Source organism: Lepisma saccharinum, chromosome 6 (genome assembly GCF_977018435.1).
Source record: "Lepisma saccharinum chromosome 6, izLepSacc3.1, whole genome shotgun sequence".
Taxonomy (NCBI): Eukaryota; Metazoa; Arthropoda; class Insecta; order Zygentoma; family Lepismatidae; genus Lepisma; species Lepisma saccharinum.
Window position 1 is genome coordinate 71,273,315 of NC_139234.1, and position 18,508 is coordinate 71,291,822.

The 18,508-nt window shown below is 38.4% G+C and overlaps 1 protein-coding gene across 4 annotated transcripts in view; it reads right to left on the minus strand.

The window, feature by feature from the left end:
• Nucleotides 1-18,508, minus strand: part of spin (lysolipid transporter protein spinster) — a 160,258-nt gene that overhangs the window by 99,698 nt on the left and 42,052 nt on the right. The window contains exon 1 of one of the 4 annotated variants that reach the window (XM_083124127.1): nucleotides 3,013-3,046. The exons of the other annotated variants lie outside the window; for them this stretch is intronic. The gene's annotated coding sequence lies outside the window, so the exon portion shown is untranslated. Of the gene's footprint in view, nucleotides 1-3,012; nucleotides 3,047-18,508 lie in introns of those variants that run through there. 4 annotated transcript variants of the gene reach the window in all.

The window sequence follows — 18,508 nt, forward strand, 5'->3', positions numbered from 1 at the left end:
AAGGGCGACCCGAGACGGAGCCAAAAAACCGAGAAAGGGCGACCCGAGACGGAGCCAAAAAACCGAGAAAGGGCGACCCGAGACGGAGCCAAAAAACCGAGAAAGGGCGACCCGAGACGGAGCCAAAAAACCGAGAAAGGGCGACCCGAGACGGAGCCAAAAAACCGAGAAAGGGCGACCCGAGACGGAGCCAAAAAACCGAGAAAGGGCGACCCGAGACGGAGCCAAAAAACCGAGAAAGGGCGACCCGAGACGGAGCCAAAAAACCGAGAAAGGGCGACCAGAGAAGGAGCAAAAACGGAGAAAGGGCGACCAGAGAAGGAGCAAAAACGGAGAAAGGGAGACACGAGAAGACGTAAAAACTGAGGAAGAATAAATGGAAACACGAATTGACGAAGAGAAAAGAGGAGAAACCACAAAATATCGAAAGTAAGTCGGATAGATAAACATTATATATAACTACAAACCCCAAATTCAGTACTGGAAAACTAACACCGAAAGAGAGGGGAACGAAATTTGCGCCAACATTATCCATTTAATATTTATCTCGGTTGCCCTGATGAACCGATAACTGCCAGCGGGTGTGACTACTGGGTCAGTAGCGACCCAAATGGGATTGTCGCCAAATCGTTTAACCGGAATAAACGTGGAAATCTGGCCAAGGACACCTGCAATGTTCACTGACCGACAGGAATGAAACCACGGCGGTATCCAAGAAAACAAAAGGTTGCTTCTGGCTCATATTCAGAGCTAGTGCCATGTCCAAACGTCCCGAAATACACGCTTCAAGGAATGGCTTACGGCTGCTGTCGACTCGAAGTACGCACTACAAGAGCTTATGGTTTTAAGGATATTACATGAACAGAGACAGCCTTGTAATAATCGAAACGAGAACGACACCAGACCCATAGAGACGAGATAGACTTATGTAGAAATCGAGACGAGATAGACACTTAGTGCCCAAGATTAGTGTAGTCCTAGAAAATCGCATTCACCGACACGTCCCGTGTGAGAGAGACTCTCGACACGACGCGTAGAGAGAGAATGAGGCAAGACATGGACAATAAGTCTGTCTGGTCTACAATTTTTGGACCTTGTCTAATTAGAATCAATGATAGATCTCAGAGGATTCCATGATTGAGGTCTTTTGTGGACGTATTGCGCACCACTTCATCTATTTGTCGCTGCGTTGTATTCATTAGCCTGCCATTCTCCCCCTGTGAAATGCTGTTGTCCTCCACATCTCGGATCCCTAAAGCCATCCATCACCCATTGCCACCCGCACAATGTAGCGGTTGTGCATCCATTGTGTGGGCTTCTGGGACAAGCGGCCATCCATCCACTTCATCCAACAGGTGGTTATTGTGTTCCGGAGACCACCATTAAAAATAACACAAAAAAAAAAAACACTGAAGACGGACGGGAAAGTTAAATTAGACAATTAGCGGCTGCTTAGGAACTGGCATCCGGGTATCACTCAACAAAGTGCCCGTTGAGCCTCCTATTGTTGGCATGATTGTTACGAAGGGGTGAAGTGTTTGTGTGGAAGAGTTGATTTAACTAAACTGACATTCCTAAAGCCGGAAGATTATTGCAGTAACAAGACAAGTCTTTCGTCTGTTTCTACCCTGCGTACAGAAAGTATAAAATAAGGCAAGAAAAAGTACATAAATGTTTTAAAGTAATTTCAAAATAAATTTCCAGATCACCCTGTTATACTAACCAAGTTTTAAGTGTTAAACTGCACTTTCTATTCAAGAGAATAAAAATTATCTAACACTGTTCAAAATAAATGAACAAAATTCAACTATAAATGCAGAATACCTCTCATCATAAGATGAGTAGAGAAAAATCCTGGCAAGAACAACACATCCGTATTTTTGGGGGTACAAGTTTAAAATTCACTCACTTGTCCAGGTTTTTCAGGTCAGTGAGAACTGTAGTACTGGGGAAATTACAAATACACAGAATTTATGGTTTAAAAAATTAAAGGAGCTGTTGACCAAATATTTGATTCACCAGGCAACAAACAAAATGATTATTCACCAGTACCTAATGAAACATAATTCTAACCAAATCCATCCTACAGTTTTAAAGTAATTTAGCCTAAATCACCAGATTTAGCAAAGGTTACCACGAAGTTTTGTTTGTGCTTGTTATCCTGACCTCAGCTCAGTCCACAACGCTGTTTCCTATTGCGTTAATATGATAATTATTTAGGTACTTGCATAAAACCATGTATGTCTGGATGCTCCCGTACCAAATCTTAGTAATTAGTGTACATGATTTTACTATTATCCCTGTTTTCGGTGTTTGTAACCTCTTTACATTCTCGTAGTTATGAGAACATAGTATTTAAAAAGTGACCGTCGGCTGTTACAAGTTAAAAGTTTGAACGATCCGTTGGCGAAGTGCACTTTATGCTCAAATAGGCTAATTGGGACTGGACCTACAGTTTAAAGTGGGATCCGAACCAGGCAATGCGCTTGGAGGGCACATCTGAATGAATGCTGCAAATACTGGCTCGGGTATCCGAATAGCAGGTAAAGGGATTGTTCTGGATACTAGGGTACGGATCTCTATGTATTAACATACTCGTATATTTTTTAAACGCCTAACAGAACTTTGAGATTTTGTATGCGCACAATCATGTGTTTTGGGACCCTCTGATAATTTTTCAGCACATAAAATTACATATTTTCAGTGTTTTCACATAAAATCAAATATTTCAACCATAGAGCATATTTAATACATATTTTCCTTTTTCAAATGCTGCTTTCACATAAAATGAAATAATATAACGATAGAGCATGTTTAGTACATACTTTTCCCCTTTTTAAATAACAAATTCTACATTTCTGGTAAAGGAATCAACACTTAGAAACCTCTAATTTGCCTTTGACTGCCCTAGAAGTCCCAGAAATACTAGGTGAACTGGCGCCTCGAAAGTAAACCACACTGCTCTGGCGCGAGTCCGTTTCATAAACTTTCTAGTTCATTTCAAGTACTCACCCTCTCTCGCAAGTATATTATTCGCTTCTCCCTCCACATTTACGACACTCACCTGGAAGAGAAGAAACAAGGATTCAATGAGGCAAAATCAAATCGCAAAAGTTCGTTTAGACACACATGTATGAAAATCCGGAACGGAGGCAAACGCGGGGGTTCCGGTGGGGGCATTGTCACCTAGAAAATTAATATTAACCCTACATTACATATTTCACATGTACTACTGTATATGTCCAGATAGTAAATGATCGGTTGATGGTGGCGTTGCAAGGAAAACTTCAAATATGAAACATTTTAGGATCAACATTTCAGGATCAAATGTCCGACTGAACTCACCATTGTCACCTTAAGTTTTCTGAAACTAAGATATTTTCTTTTCTGGGAGTTGCGTCCCACTCAGTGGCGTACCCAAGGGGTGTTGATGGGGGTACGAAAATATGCCAAAATGAAGGCTGATTTCCAAGAAAAAGTAACTTATAATTATGAGTAATGTTGTTCGAAAATGGCCGGATAAATAGAAAATAATGATTCTCCATGGCGGTTTAAAATAATGATGTCACCTTGTAATACAGAGGCTCCAGGTTCAATCCTCAGTGGAGGCAGCGGTTGTCACATTCTAAGCTGTAGGTCCAATCCCAATTAGGACATCTGAGCGTAAAGTGGACTTAAACAAAATTTTACTGAGAGAAAGACTTTTTTAAGTATTCCTCAACTGCAAGGCTGTGGTCCAGTACCGGGCCTCGAGAGTTCATTAGATTCAGTTTTTGGTTACCAACTATTTTAAACCCGACTTTATATTTGTCAACAAGCCATAACGCACGGCCATGAAAATAGGTGGTTGGGCAGAATTGCGCTGGTACTGTACCACATAAGGGGAAAGCAAAGCGAGAGCGGGACAAAAGTCGCTGGTTCCCGCGCGCACTGTGTGGCAACGTCAACCGGGATGCGTTGCCTAGTTCGAGCATCAGACACACAGGGTTGTGCTCCAACGTAACAGCGCAATTCTAGACAGTCGCCTATTTTCACGGCCGTGCGTTCAGAGATATGCCATTGCCATAATTAATTAATATTTAATTTCAAGGGAGCATATTAATGTAAAGGGTTTTCCAAAAAAAAATTATATGATTTTGAAATGAACTAGCAACTATAATTCAAATGTTATTAACTGTCACTAGTTGTCATGTGTTTAGTATACTATGACAATTCATCATGGCTAAATACACGCTTCACGAACGTTTTGCTATTATCAAAAAAAAAAAAAAAATGAAAATAGACGTTCTTTTGAAACGGATCATAATTTTGGGAAAATAATTATCTTCTCAGATGAAGCTCATTTCTGGTTAAGTGGATATGTCAAACAAAATTGTCGTTTTTGGTGTGAAAACAATCCACAAGAGATTCACGAGAAGCCCTTGCATCCGCAAAAGGTCACTGCATGGTGTGGTTTATGGCATGGTGGATCGGATCATCCCCCCCCCCAAAACGTGGTAGGAGATGCATTTACAGTGACTGGTAAGCGGTACCGATTGATGTTAACAGATGTTTTGTGGCCAAATTTAGATGAAATTGATTTGGAAGACATGTGGTTCAAACAAGACTGTGCCACATGTCACACTGCTAATGCCCCTAACGACGTATTGCAAGAACGGTTTGGTGAAAGGATAATTTTAAGAAATGCAACCATTTGTTGGCCTCCAATAAGTTGTGATTTAACTCATTTAGATTGCTTTTTGTGAGGTTATTTGAAATCTATAGTCTATGCAAACAGACCACGAACCCTTGATGCATTAACATTGAACACCGAACGCTGCATTCGTGACATTAGGCCCGAGTTATTGCACAAAATTAATGCTTCAGACATCGTCCTGGATGGGAGGAATGGCCACATTACTTTATTTAATACTAGCTGATTGCCCGGGTATTTATTTATCCCAATCTTCCATTAGACAGGAAAATAATGAATTCTAACTATACCGTGTAATGTAAGTAATTTTATTTCATCCTGAATGTCACCAATTAGCTTAGCAACCCTGAAAACTATGGATTCCACACAAATATCGGTCGTTTTCGCAACAGAAAACTCGTATCAGCCTTAATATTAGACAACCCGAGAAACACTATCGTTGTGCCGGATGCATAGTCACAGCTGATTTGTGCGGAATTTAATATCGGTCATTTTCGATTATTTTTACATGTCAACCCTTCCCACCTCACCCCTATGAATGCCAGGGGTGTCTTACCCTTGCAGTATCTATTTCCACATTGTAAGTGATATGTGTACCAAATTTGGTTGAAATTGGTTCAGGCGTTCGAGAGTTGTGCCGGAACATACATACATACATACATATACAGGGTGTTTCTAAAGGTCGTTTACAACGCTTGGGAGGTGATTCCTCACACGAAAACAAGCCAAAAGTGTGAGTTCCATTTTTACGACTGAGGCTTCGTTTCCGAGATAGGAGCCTCGCAAAAGGTGACAAAGTGAACGTCACACCTAACTGGGACGAATACTATCACAGATAGAGAGGCGGTTCCAAGGGAATCATAAAGGAATCGTATGTGCTCAGTCCGGAAGTCAGTATGAAAAGTTCACTGCACGCATGCGCAATGGAGTCCTCAAAGGAATTGGGGATTTCCAGCAAGAACAATACATGGAAAGGGTATGTAACGCAGCAAGAAGGACCGTGACAATGAGAAATGCGTTAAAGACAACACATCCCGACCTCAAACATCAAAACATGAGCACGGAACACAAAATCCGAAAAGTTCACCACGGTTGCATACCCCCAGTTACACGCGAGGAATGAACGAATCATGTCATGTGGCATACGAGAGACACATTACTCCACCAGGAAGAAGGAAAGAAAAACGCAATATCATATGATTGTGACAACGTGTATTTTTACACGCGACAACTATGTAATATCCCCCCCCCCCCACACACACACACACAACAAACAACAAATGCTACAATGCCTTAAGTAGTGGGAAAGTACCTATAACCAGCACCACTTACAAGTGTAGAAAGTATGAACCCCCCTCAAGCAGATTTGGCTATACTTAAAACAAGCTCAACATGGCCATATGAGCTTTTTGCTCAAGTGTGGAACCCTGCCTAATCAAAGATTTTTGTAAAAATGCCTTCGGGAATTTCTCAGAAAGTATGACCCCCTTCAGATTGATTTGCCTATACTTACAAAAGGCACTTCTGTGAGATTGTTGTCCATAAATTTGTTAAAAATATGCCCCTCTTGTGGCCTACTTAAAACTAGGCCACCCACACCCACCCACACATATTTACTTCCGGTCCACTTCCGGTCTACTTCCGGTCCACTTCCGGTCTACTTCCGGTTCACTTCCGGTTTGCCTACTTCTGGTCCACTTGTGGCCAAGTTGTGGCCTATTTCTGCTATTTTTATCCAGTATAGAGTTTTGATTTGAACCCCAAGAAATTTTATATAAATACCAAAGCCAAAAATATTAACACACATACACACATACACACACATTCAAAGCACAGTGTTGAACCCAACTGATATTTTTTATTAAGCATAGAATTTTGAATTGGACCCCAGGAAATATTTTACAATTTTGAGAATCTCAATTTAAATTCAGGAACAAGAGATTTGGATTTGATGTATCTGGAAATATTTTTGCATCTTGAATCAACCTGCAAACAACATTACATGTTAGGCTGGGCTGTTTCAACAGCAGTAAATATTTACCAAATGTTTCAACGTTAAAAACAATCAGAATAATATCTTCCAGGACCTGAACATGCAAACATATTTTGAAAGAAGAAATATTGCAAGATATATAAAATCAGACCACCTGTTGGATTGTTTTAGGGAAAAATTTGAAAATCTATCAGAGTATGATTTTTTTAAAGTGCAAAATGAAACAGAGGCAAGATGGGTACTTGACAGTGATGTTGGGTTTGGGTATGTGAGCATAGAATTGGGGTCTGAATATGATGATTTTGAATCCAATACATACTGGCATAGAATTGATGCATACCTGTTGCATTGTTATTGGGGAAAATATGTTGCTTTTTTTACAAAAAGTACTTCAAGTTTAGAAAAATTTAGGTTTTACAAATTTTTCCATGATCATAGAATTTATACAAACAGCAGGTGGCCTGTTGATGACATAACATGGGACACAACAATTTCCATACTTGATGAGGCAGGAAAATTGGATGTAAATTCTGGTTTATATTTTAATGAGTTGATTATGTACCTGCTTAAAAACAATATCAATTCTGGCTTATTTAATACAAGATGGACTTAAATAATTACACAAAATATTTTTTTTGCTAACAATTTCAAGTTTCTTGAGTGGGAATATGTTGTTTCTAAGATCAGCATTGATTCTGTAGTACAGCATTGCTGTGGAACATGTTAAGTTCTTGGATTCTGTCACACCTATTCTAATACAATTAATATCACAAGTACTATTACAAGGCACGCACCGCATAAAATCATAATTCCAAGCGATGGCATGGATTCCACGATTTCATATCAGACATACTGCACTTGGAGCTTCAACAATTCGGGACTGTGCAATATATTGTCTATAAATGTATGAAAAATAATATTGTCTGGGTTGCAAACAAAACTCCCAAAGCTTATATGTTTCAGGTTTCTTAAATTTGAAACAGAATCCAAACTGTCTGGAATTTCATAAAAGTGAAGCCATTCTACAAGCGGGTCTATCTCAGCTTTTGCATGATATATTTGAGCAAGAGGTGATGTGTTTATAATATTTGTTGGTATAGAGGTTTGTTCTGAGTACAATTATATCTTATCAATTATGAACAGCTCTGCTGCATGTTGTGATGATGAATATCTAGTCCCTAAACCTAACAGAGCTGTGCAGTGATGTTGTTATTGGGAACAGGATTCAAATCCTACACAGATTTATGGAATAATTAATTTTTGCTATGAAATTATATCTAGATCCCTGTGCAATAATGCTGTTATTGGGAACAGGTTTCAAATCCTACACAGATACAGATTCTTGCTGAGCTTAATAGGTGATTGTCATGGAAGATACTCAATATTTCTGCTGTTATTAGGTACAAAATTCAATTACACAGACACAGATATAATATCTAGATGCATACAGAACTGTGGTTTCTATAAATCTATACTCAGCTGTGCGGTGATGCTGTTATTGGGAACAAGATTCAAATCCCACACAGAAACAGATTTTTGCTGGGCTTAGAACTATTATGGATAGGTGATTGCCATGAAATAATATCCCTATACCTGACAGAGCTGTGCAGTGATGCTGTTATTGGGAAACAATTTTAACAGAGCCATAAATCTATACTCAATATCCCTATACCTGACAGAGCTGTGCGGTGATGCTGTTATTGGAACAGGATTCAAATATACAGATTCTTGCTAAACTTAGAACTATGCCATGAACAAAACTGTGCGGTGATATAATTATTGGGAACAAGCTTCAAATCCCCGCACAATGCTGAGCTTAGAGTGAAGATACCAGTGATATAATTATTGGGAACAGGATTTAAATTATGGATAGGTGATTACCATGAAGATACTCAATATTTTTGTTATTAGGTACAAGATTCAATTATACAGTTACAAAAATATTTATTAACAGAGCTGTGCGGTGATGTTGTTATTGGGAACAGGATTCAAATCCTACACAGATACAGAGCCTTGGAATTATTATGGATGGGTGATTGCCATGAAGATAGATACTCAATATCCCTTTACATGACAGAGCTGTGCAATTATTGGGAATTGGAACTTAGGTACAAGATTCAATTACACAGATACAGACACGGAAATAATATCTAGTTAACAGAGCTGTAGTTTCCATAAATTTATACTCAATATCCTATACCGTGCAGTGATGCTGTTATTGGGAACAAGCTTCAAATCTCACACAGATATAGAGCTTTGGAATTATTATAGATAAGTGTTTGCCATGAAGATAGATATTCAATATTCTATTAGACACAAACACAGTATCAATAAATTTATAATTTAACAGAGCTGTGTAGTGATGCTGTTATTGAGAACAGGATTCAAATCATGGATAGGTGATTGCCATGAGGATAGATATTAGACACAGACACAGTATCAATAAATTTATAATTTAACAGAGCTGTGCGGTGATGTTGTTATTGGGAACAGGATTCAAATCATGGATAGGTGATTGCCATGAGGATAGATATTAGACACAGACACAGAAATAATATTTATCCATCAATCTATACTCAATATCTCTATATTTAATAGAGCTGTGTAGTGATGCTGTTATTGGGAACAGGATTCAAATCATGGATAGGTGATTGCCCTATACCTAACAAAGCTGTGCGGTGATATAATTATTGGGAACAGGATTCAAATCTTACACAGATACAGAGCGGAATTATTATGGATAGGTGATTGTCATGAAGATAGATATTAGACACAAATACAAACAGATACAGAGCCTTGCTGAGCTTGGAATTTTGACAGAGCATTGTTCTTTTATAAACGTTTCAACATACATTCCAGCAAAACTGTACCTATTAGGGTATGTATTATTCACATCTTATCCATAACATATCAGCAAGGGTAAATAATATTTTCAAGGCAGCCTACACAACACAGCTCTGTTAGAGATTGGGATATTGAGTATAGATTTAATTATATTATTATTGAAACATCTAGAAATTATTCTTCAAACAAATCTCATCTAACAATTTCTTAACAGTTCCATGCTCAGCTCTGTGTCTGTGCGAGGATTTGTACCTACAGTACAGCTCTGTTAGAGACAGAGCATATAGGTATAAATATTATTTCATTTAATTCTTCACATTTATATCCATAACATCTCTGTGTCTGTGGTACAGAACAGCTCTGTTAGAGATAGGGATATTGAGTATCTAGAAATTATTCTTCACAAACAAATCTCATCTAACAATTCCATGCTCAGCTCTGTATCTTGTGGGGATTTGTAGCTAATAACATCAAAACAACACAGCTCTGTTAGTTCAATTCTTCACATCCATATCCATAACATCCATAACAGTTCCATGCTCAGCTCTGTGTCTATGTAGAGCAGGAATATTAAGTATAAATTTAAAAATTATTTTATTCTTCACAAACAAATCTCATCTAACAATTCCATAACAGTTCTATGCTCAGCTCTGTGTCTCTGTGTTTGTGTGGGGATTTGAGTTTATTCAATTCTTCACATCCATATCCATAACATCTCTGTATAATTCCATAACAGTTCCATGCTCAGCTCTGTGTCTGTGTGAGACAAGCACAGCTCTGTTAAAGATCTTTACAAACAAATCTCATCTAACAATTCCATAACAGTTCCATGCTCAGCTCTGTGTCTGTGTGGGGATTTGTACCTAATAACATCAAAACAACACAGCTCTGTTAGAGACAGAATATTCAATTCTTCACATCTATATTCTTAACATTTTTGTGTAATTCCATAACAGTTCCATGCTCAGCTCTGTGTCTGTGTGAGGCAAGCACAGCTTTGTTATATGATAGGAATATTAAGTATAGATTTAAATTTTATTCTTCACAATTCCATAACAGTTCCATGCTCAGCTCTGTGTCTGTGTGAGGCAGGCATATTTTTGTTAAATATAGGAATATTAAGTATAGATTTAAATTTTATTCTTTACAAACAAATCTCATTTAATAATTTCATAACAGTTCCATGCTCAGCTCTGTGTCTGTGTGGGATTTGTACAGCAACATAGCTTTGTTAGAGACAGAGTAGATGGGTATAAATATTATTTCATTCAATTTTTCACCTCCATATCCGTAACAGCTCTGTGAAATTTATTCTTCATATCTAACAATTCCAATAATAGTTTCATGCTCAGCAAGGCTTTGTGTCTGTGTAGATAGGGATATTAATATTACATTCCTTCATAATAGTTCCTGTGTCTGTGTGGGATTTGTACAGATCACAGCTCTGAGATAGGGATTAATAGTTAGGGTATAATTAATTCTTTACATCTATTGAGTGTCTAGATGTTATTTCGTCCCTATGCCATGACAGTTTCAACTCTGTATTTGTATGGAATTTAAAACTTGTCTGAAAAATGTACAATCAATGCCCATTGTTTCTATATAAACGTTTCAACGTATGTTCAACATGTTGAACATACGTTGAAACGTTTATATAGAAACAATGGGCATTGATTGTACATTTTTCAGACAAGTTTTAAATTCCATACAAATACAGAGTTGAAACTGTCATGGCATAGGGACGAAATAACATCTAGACACTCAATAGATGTAAAGAATTAATTATACCCTAACTATTAATCCCTATCTCAGAGCTGTGATCTGTACAAATCCCACACAGACACAGGAACTATTATGAAGGAATGTAATATTAATATCCCTATCTACACAGACACAAAGCCTTGCTGAGCATGAAACTATTATTGGAATTGTTAGATATGAAGAATAAATTTCACAGAGCTGTTATGGATATGGAGGTGAAAAACTGAATGAAATAATATTTATGCCCATCTACTCTGTCTCTAACAAAGCTATGTTGCTGTACAAATCCCACACAGACACAGAGCTGAGCATGGAACTGTTATGAAATTATTAAATGAGATTTGTTTGTAAAGAATAAAATTTAAATCTATACTTAATATTCCTATATTTAACAAAAATATGCCTGCCTCACACAGACACAGAGCTGAGCATGGAACTGTTATGGAATTGTGAAGAATAAAATTTAAATCTATACTTAATATTCCTATCATATAACAAAGCTGTGCTTGCCTCACACAGACACAGAGCTGAGCATGGAACTGTTATGGAATTACACAAAAATGTTAAGAATATAGATGTGAAGAATTGAATATTCTGTCTCTAACAGAGCTGTGTTGTTTTGATGTTATTAGGTACAAATCCCCACACAGACACAGAGCTGAGCATGGAACTGTTATGGAATTGTTAGATGAGATTTGTTTGTAAAGATCTTTAACAGAGCTGTGCTTGTCTCACACAGACACAGAGCTGAGCATGGAACTGTTATGGAATTATACAGAGATGTTATGGATATGGATGTGAAGAATTGAATAAACTCAAATCCCCACACAAACACAGAGACACAGAGCTGAGCATAGAACTGTTATGGAATTGTTAGATGAGATTTGTTTGTGAAGAATAAAATAATTTTTAAATTTATACTTAATATTCCTGCTCTACATAGACACAGAGCTGAGCATGGAACTGTTATGGATGTTATGGATATGGATGTGAAGAATTGAACTAACAGAGCTGTGTTGTTTTGATGTTATTAGCTACAAATCCCCACAAGATACAGAGCTGAGCATGGAATTGTTAGATGAGATTTGTTTGTGAAGAATAATTTCTAGATACTCAATATCCCTATCTCTAACAGAGCTGTTCTGTACCACAGACACAGAGATGTTATGGATATAAATGTGAAGAATTAAATGAAATAATATTTATACCTATATGCTCTGTCTCTAACAGAGCTGTACTGTAGGTACAAATCCTCGCACAGACACAGAGCTGAGCATGGAACTGTTAAGAAATTGTTAGATGAGATTTGTTTGAAGAATAATTTCTAGATGTTTCAATAATAATATAATTAAATCTATACTCAATATCCCAATCTCTAACAGAGCTGTGTTGTGTAGGCTGCCTTGAAAATATTATTTACCCTTGCTGATATGTTATGGATAAGATGTGAATAATACATACCCTAATAGGTACAGTTTTGCTGGAATGTATGTTGAAACGTTTATAAAAGAACAATGCTCTGTCAAAATTCCAAGCTCAGCAAGGCTCTGTATCTGTTTGTATTTGTGTCTAATATCTATCTTCATGACAATCACCTATCCATAATAATTCCGCTCTGTATCTGTGTAAGATTTGAATCCTGTTCCCAATAATTATATCACCGCACAGCTTTGTTAGGTATAGGGCAATCACCTATCCATGATTTGAATCCTGTTCCCAATAACAGCATCACTACACAGCTCTATTAAATATAGAGATATTGAGTATAGATTGATGGATAAATATTATTTCTGTGTCTGTGTCTAATATCTATCCTCATGGCAATCACCTATCCATGATTTGAATCCTGTTCCCAATAACAACATCACCGCACAGCTCTGTTAAATTATAAATTTATTGATACTGTGTCTGTGTCTAATATCTATCCTCATGGCAATCACCTATCCATGATTTGAATCCTGTTCTCAATAACAGCATCACTACACAGCTCTGTTAAATTATAAATTTATTGATACTGTGTTTGTGTCTAATAGAATATTGAATATCTATCTTCATGGCAAACACTTATCTATAATAATTCCAAAGCTCTATATCTGTGTGAGATTTGAAGCTTGTTCCCAATAACAGCATCACTGCACGGTATAGGATATTGAGTATAAATTTATGGAAACTACAGCTCTGTTAACTAGATATTATTTCCGTGTCTGTATCTGTGTAATTGAATCTTGTACCTAAGTTCCAATTCCCAATAATTGCACAGCTCTGTCATGTAAAGGGATATTGAGTATCTATCTTCATGGCAATCACCCATCCATAATAATTCCAAGGCTCTGTATCTGTGTAGGATTTGAATCCTGTTCCCAATAACAACATCACCGCACAGCTCTGTTAATAAATATTTTTGTAACTGTATAATTGAATCTTGTACCTAATAACAAAAATATTGAGTATCTTCATGGTAATCACCTATCCATAATTTAAATCCTGTTCCCAATAATTATATCACTGGTATCTTCACTCTAAGCTCAGCATTGTGCGGGGATTTGAAGCTTGTTCCCAATAATTATATCACCGCACAGTTTTGTTCATGGCATAGTTCTAAGTTTAGCAAGAATCTGTATATTTGAATCCTGTTCCAATAACAGCATCACCGCACAGCTCTGTCAGGTATAGGGATATTGAGTATAGATTTATGGCTCTGTTAAAATTGTTTCCCAATAACAGCATCACTGCACAGCTCTGTCAGGTATAGGGATATTATTTCATGGCAATCACCTATCCATAATAGTTCTAAGCCCAGCAAAAATCTGTTTCTGTGTGGGATTTGAATCTTGTTCCCAATAACAGCATCACCGCACAGCTGAGTATAGATTTATAGAAACCACAGTTCTGTATGCATCTAGATATTATATCTGTGTCTGTGTAATTGAATTTTGTACCTAATAACAGCAGAAATATTGAGTATCTTCCATGACAATCACCTATTAAGCTCAGCAAGAATCTGTATCTGTGTAGGATTTGAATCCTGTTCCCAATAACAGCATTATTGCACAGGGATCTAGATATAATTTCATGGCAATCACTCCTATCCATAAATCTGTGTAGGATTTGAATCCTGTTCCCAATAACAACATCACTGCACAGCTCTGTTAGGTTTAGGGACTAGATATTCATCATCACAACATGCAGCAGAGCTGTTCATAATTGATAAGATTCAGAACAAACCTCTATACCAACAAATATTATAAACACATCACCTCTTGCTCAAATATATCATGCAGAAGCTGAGATAGACCCGCTTGTAGAATGGCTTCACTTTTATGAACTTCTAGACAGTTTGGATTCTGTTTCAAATTTAAGAAACCTGAAATACATAAGCTTTGGGAGTTTTGTTTGCAACCCGTACAATATTATTTTTCCTACATTTGTAGATAATATATTGCACAGTCCCGAACTGCTGAAGCTCCAATTGCAGTATGTATGATATGGAATCGTGGAATCCATGCCATCGCTTGGAATTATGATTTTATGCGATGCATGCCTTGTAATAGTACTTGTGATATTAATTGTATTAGAATAGGTGTGACAGAATCCAAGGACTTAACTTATAATCTGGTGGAGGTTCCATCTACAAAAAAAATATTTGTGTAAAAACTCTAATTATTTAAGTCCATCTTGTATTGAATGAGCCAGAATTGATATTGTTTTTAAGCAGGTACATAATCAACTCATTAAAATATAAACCAGAATTTACATCCAATTTTCCTGCCTCATCAAGTATGGAAATTGTTGTGTCCCATGATATGTCATCAACAGGCCACCTGCTGTTTGTATAAATTCTATGATCATGGAAAAATTTGTAAAACCTAAATTTTTCTAAACTTGAAGTACTTTTTGTAAAAAAAGCAACATATTTTCCCCAATAACAATGCAACAGGTATGCATCAATTCTATGCCAGTATGTATTGGATTCAAAATCATCATATTCAGACCCCAATTCTATGCTCACATACCCAAACCCAACATCACTGTCAAGTACCCATCTTGCCTCTGTTTCATTTTGCACTTTAAAAAAATCATACTCTGATAGATTTTCAAATTTTTCCCTAAAACAATCCAACAGGTGGTCTGATTTTATATATCTTGCAATATTTCTTCTTTCAAAATATGTTTGCATGTTCAGGTATCTATATTATATAAAATTTCTTGGGGTTCAAATCAAAATTCTATGCTTAATAAAAAATATCAGTTGGGTTCAGCAGTGTGATTTGTATATTTTTTTGTGTGTGTGTGTATGTGTGTATTAATATTTTTGGCTTTGGTATTTATATACAATTTCTTGGGATTCAATTCAAAATTCTATGCTGGATAAAAAAAGCAGAAATAGGCCACAACTTGGCCACAAGTAGACCGGAAGTAGGCAAACCGGAAGTAAACCGGAAGTAGACCGGAAGTGGACCGGAAGTAGACCGGAAGTAAATATGTGTGGGTGGGTGTGGGTGGGTGTAGGTGTGTATGGGTGTGGGTGGCCTAGTTTTAAGTGTGGCCTCAAGATAACAAATTTATGGACAACAATCTCACAGAAGTGCCTTTTGTAAGTATAGGCAAATCAATCTGAAGGGGGTCATACTTTCTGAGAAATTCCCGAAGGCATTTTTACAAAAATCTTTGATTAGGCAGGGTTCCACACTTGAGCAAAAAGCTCATATGGCCATGTTGAGCTTTTTTTAAGTATAGCCAAATCTGCTTGAGGGGGGTTCATACTTTCTACACTTGTAAGTGGTGCTGGTTATAGGTACTTTCCCACTACTGTCTTACGCACAGACAGTGCGTGTCACTGTACACCAACTGAAGATGTCACTTTCACCACACAAAGGGGGTGGGGAGCTATGCCAAGAGTGTTCGCACGCGATCACTGTGACTTAAAAGAGACGTGTTTTGGAAGCGCTGCGCAGGCAAGTATGGCTCTCGTAGTCTACGTTTGACCTTCATGACTGCTGTACCCGCGAGAGGAGTTCGAAGGGTTGGTTCTCTCCGGCAATCGTCCCAGTCGTGTTGCAGGTGCTGGGATATGATCAGCAGTTCGCTCTAGGTTGTCATACGCATTGAAGAGTACTAGTATGTTGTATTGAAAGAAGTTGACGTGGTGGAGTGGGCAAGTCAAGTATCGCAACAATTGGTCTGTGGTGTTCGTACGGTGATACGGCCAATTTGTGCAGTGTGCCAGTGTTAAACAAAAACGATACTTTGCAGTTCTAGCTCCCTATTACACAGATGGCTGCGTATACGACCGAGCAGCTAGCAGACATGCATCTCATGTATTGGGGAGGCACGTGGTAATAGCCGTGAGGCAAGGCGTCTTGATGGAGAACGCTTTCCACATAGACGTTTACCGTCTCACGCCTTCTTTCAGGTAGTGGACAGTCTACTGCGTGAAACAGGGTCAGTGTTACCACCGCGGCAGGAAGTTGGAAGACCCCGAAGTGTACGCACACATCAGTGTGCAGAAGATGTGTTAACAGCGGTCGCAGAACATCCTGGAACTAGTACGCGCGTGCTCGCTCGGGCAAGAAACACGTCTCATGTGAATGTTTGGCGAGTGTTGTCAGAGGAAGGAATGCACCCTTTTCAACTGTAGAAGTACAAGAACTGTTACCTCGTGACTTTCGCCCTCGTATGGAGTTTTGCCAATGGTTGTTGCATCAGCTGGACACAAACCCTCACTTCGGGGCAAAGGTATTGTGGACAGATGACGCCATTTTCACCAGGATGGATGTCTTCAATAGTTGAAACAGTCATGTGTGGGACTTTGACAACCCACATGCACTTTTCGTGGCCCATCACCAGCACAGGTTTTCAGTGAATGTGTGGTGCGGTATAGTACATGATCATTTAATTGGACCATACATTCTCCCTGTTCGCCTGAATGGTCGCACGTATCATGCATTTCTTAGTGAGGTTCTGCCTGAACTGTTGGAGACCGTACCTTTAGCACTGCGGCAAGAAATGTGGTACCAACACGATGGGACACCAGCTCATTTCGATCGTAATGTACGACATTTCCTGCATGACGTGTTTTGCAATCGGTTCATTGGTAGGGATGACCCTGTGCCTTGGCCACCGAGGTCGCCAGATCTCAACCCTCTCGATTTTTTCTTCTGGGGAGAAATGAAAACCCTCGCATATCACCCCTGTCACATCAGCTGAGGACCTCGTTGCTCGCATCAACGTCGCCGCCGCGACGGTAGCAGATACACCTGGCTTGTTTGCTCGTACACGACAATCCTTGATTCGTCGCTGTCATCTCTGCGTAGAAGTGAACGGCAGACATTTTGAAAACCGTCTGTGATTATCGCCCTCGGTAAATTCCAGTCAGAACACTCTTGGTATTGCTCCCCACCCCCTTTGTGTGCTGAAAGTGACATCTTCAGTTGGTGTACAGTGACACACACTGTCTGTGCCTAAGACGAAGTAGCATTTGTTGTTTGTTGGGTTTGTGTAGGAGGGGGGATATTACGTAGTTGTCGCGTGTAAAAATACACGTTGTCGCAATCATCTGATATTGTGTTTCTTTCCCTCCTCCTTGTGGAGTAATGTGTCTCTCGTATGCCACATGACATGATTCGTTCATTCCTCGCGTGTAACTGGAGTATACAACCGTGGTGAACTTTTCGGATTTGTGTTCCGTGCTCATGTTTTGATGTTTGAGGTCGGGATGTGTTGTCTTGAACGCATTTCTCATTGTCACGTTCCTTCTTGCTGCGTTACATACCCTTTCCATGTATTGTTCTTGCTGGAAATCCCCAATTCCTTTGAGGACTCCATTGCGCATGCGTGCAGTGAACTTTTCATACTGACTTCCGGACTGAGCACATACGATTCCTTTATGATTCCCTTGGAACCGCCTCTCTATCTGTGATAGTATTCGTCCCAGTTAGGTGTGACGTTCACTTTGTCACCTTTTGCGAGGCTCCTATCTCGGAAACGAAGCCTCAGTCGTAAAAATGGAACTCACACTTTTGGCTTGTTTTCGTGTGAGGAATCACCTCCCAAGCGTTGTAAACGACCTTTAGAAACACCCTGTATATATATATATATATATATAAGATATATTTCTACAAAACTTCACGCATACAAGAATGTAATTCTTAAACAGAGTGAACAAATCTTAACCACAACTCAATACAATTTTAGATTTTCAAATATTCAAATTTATC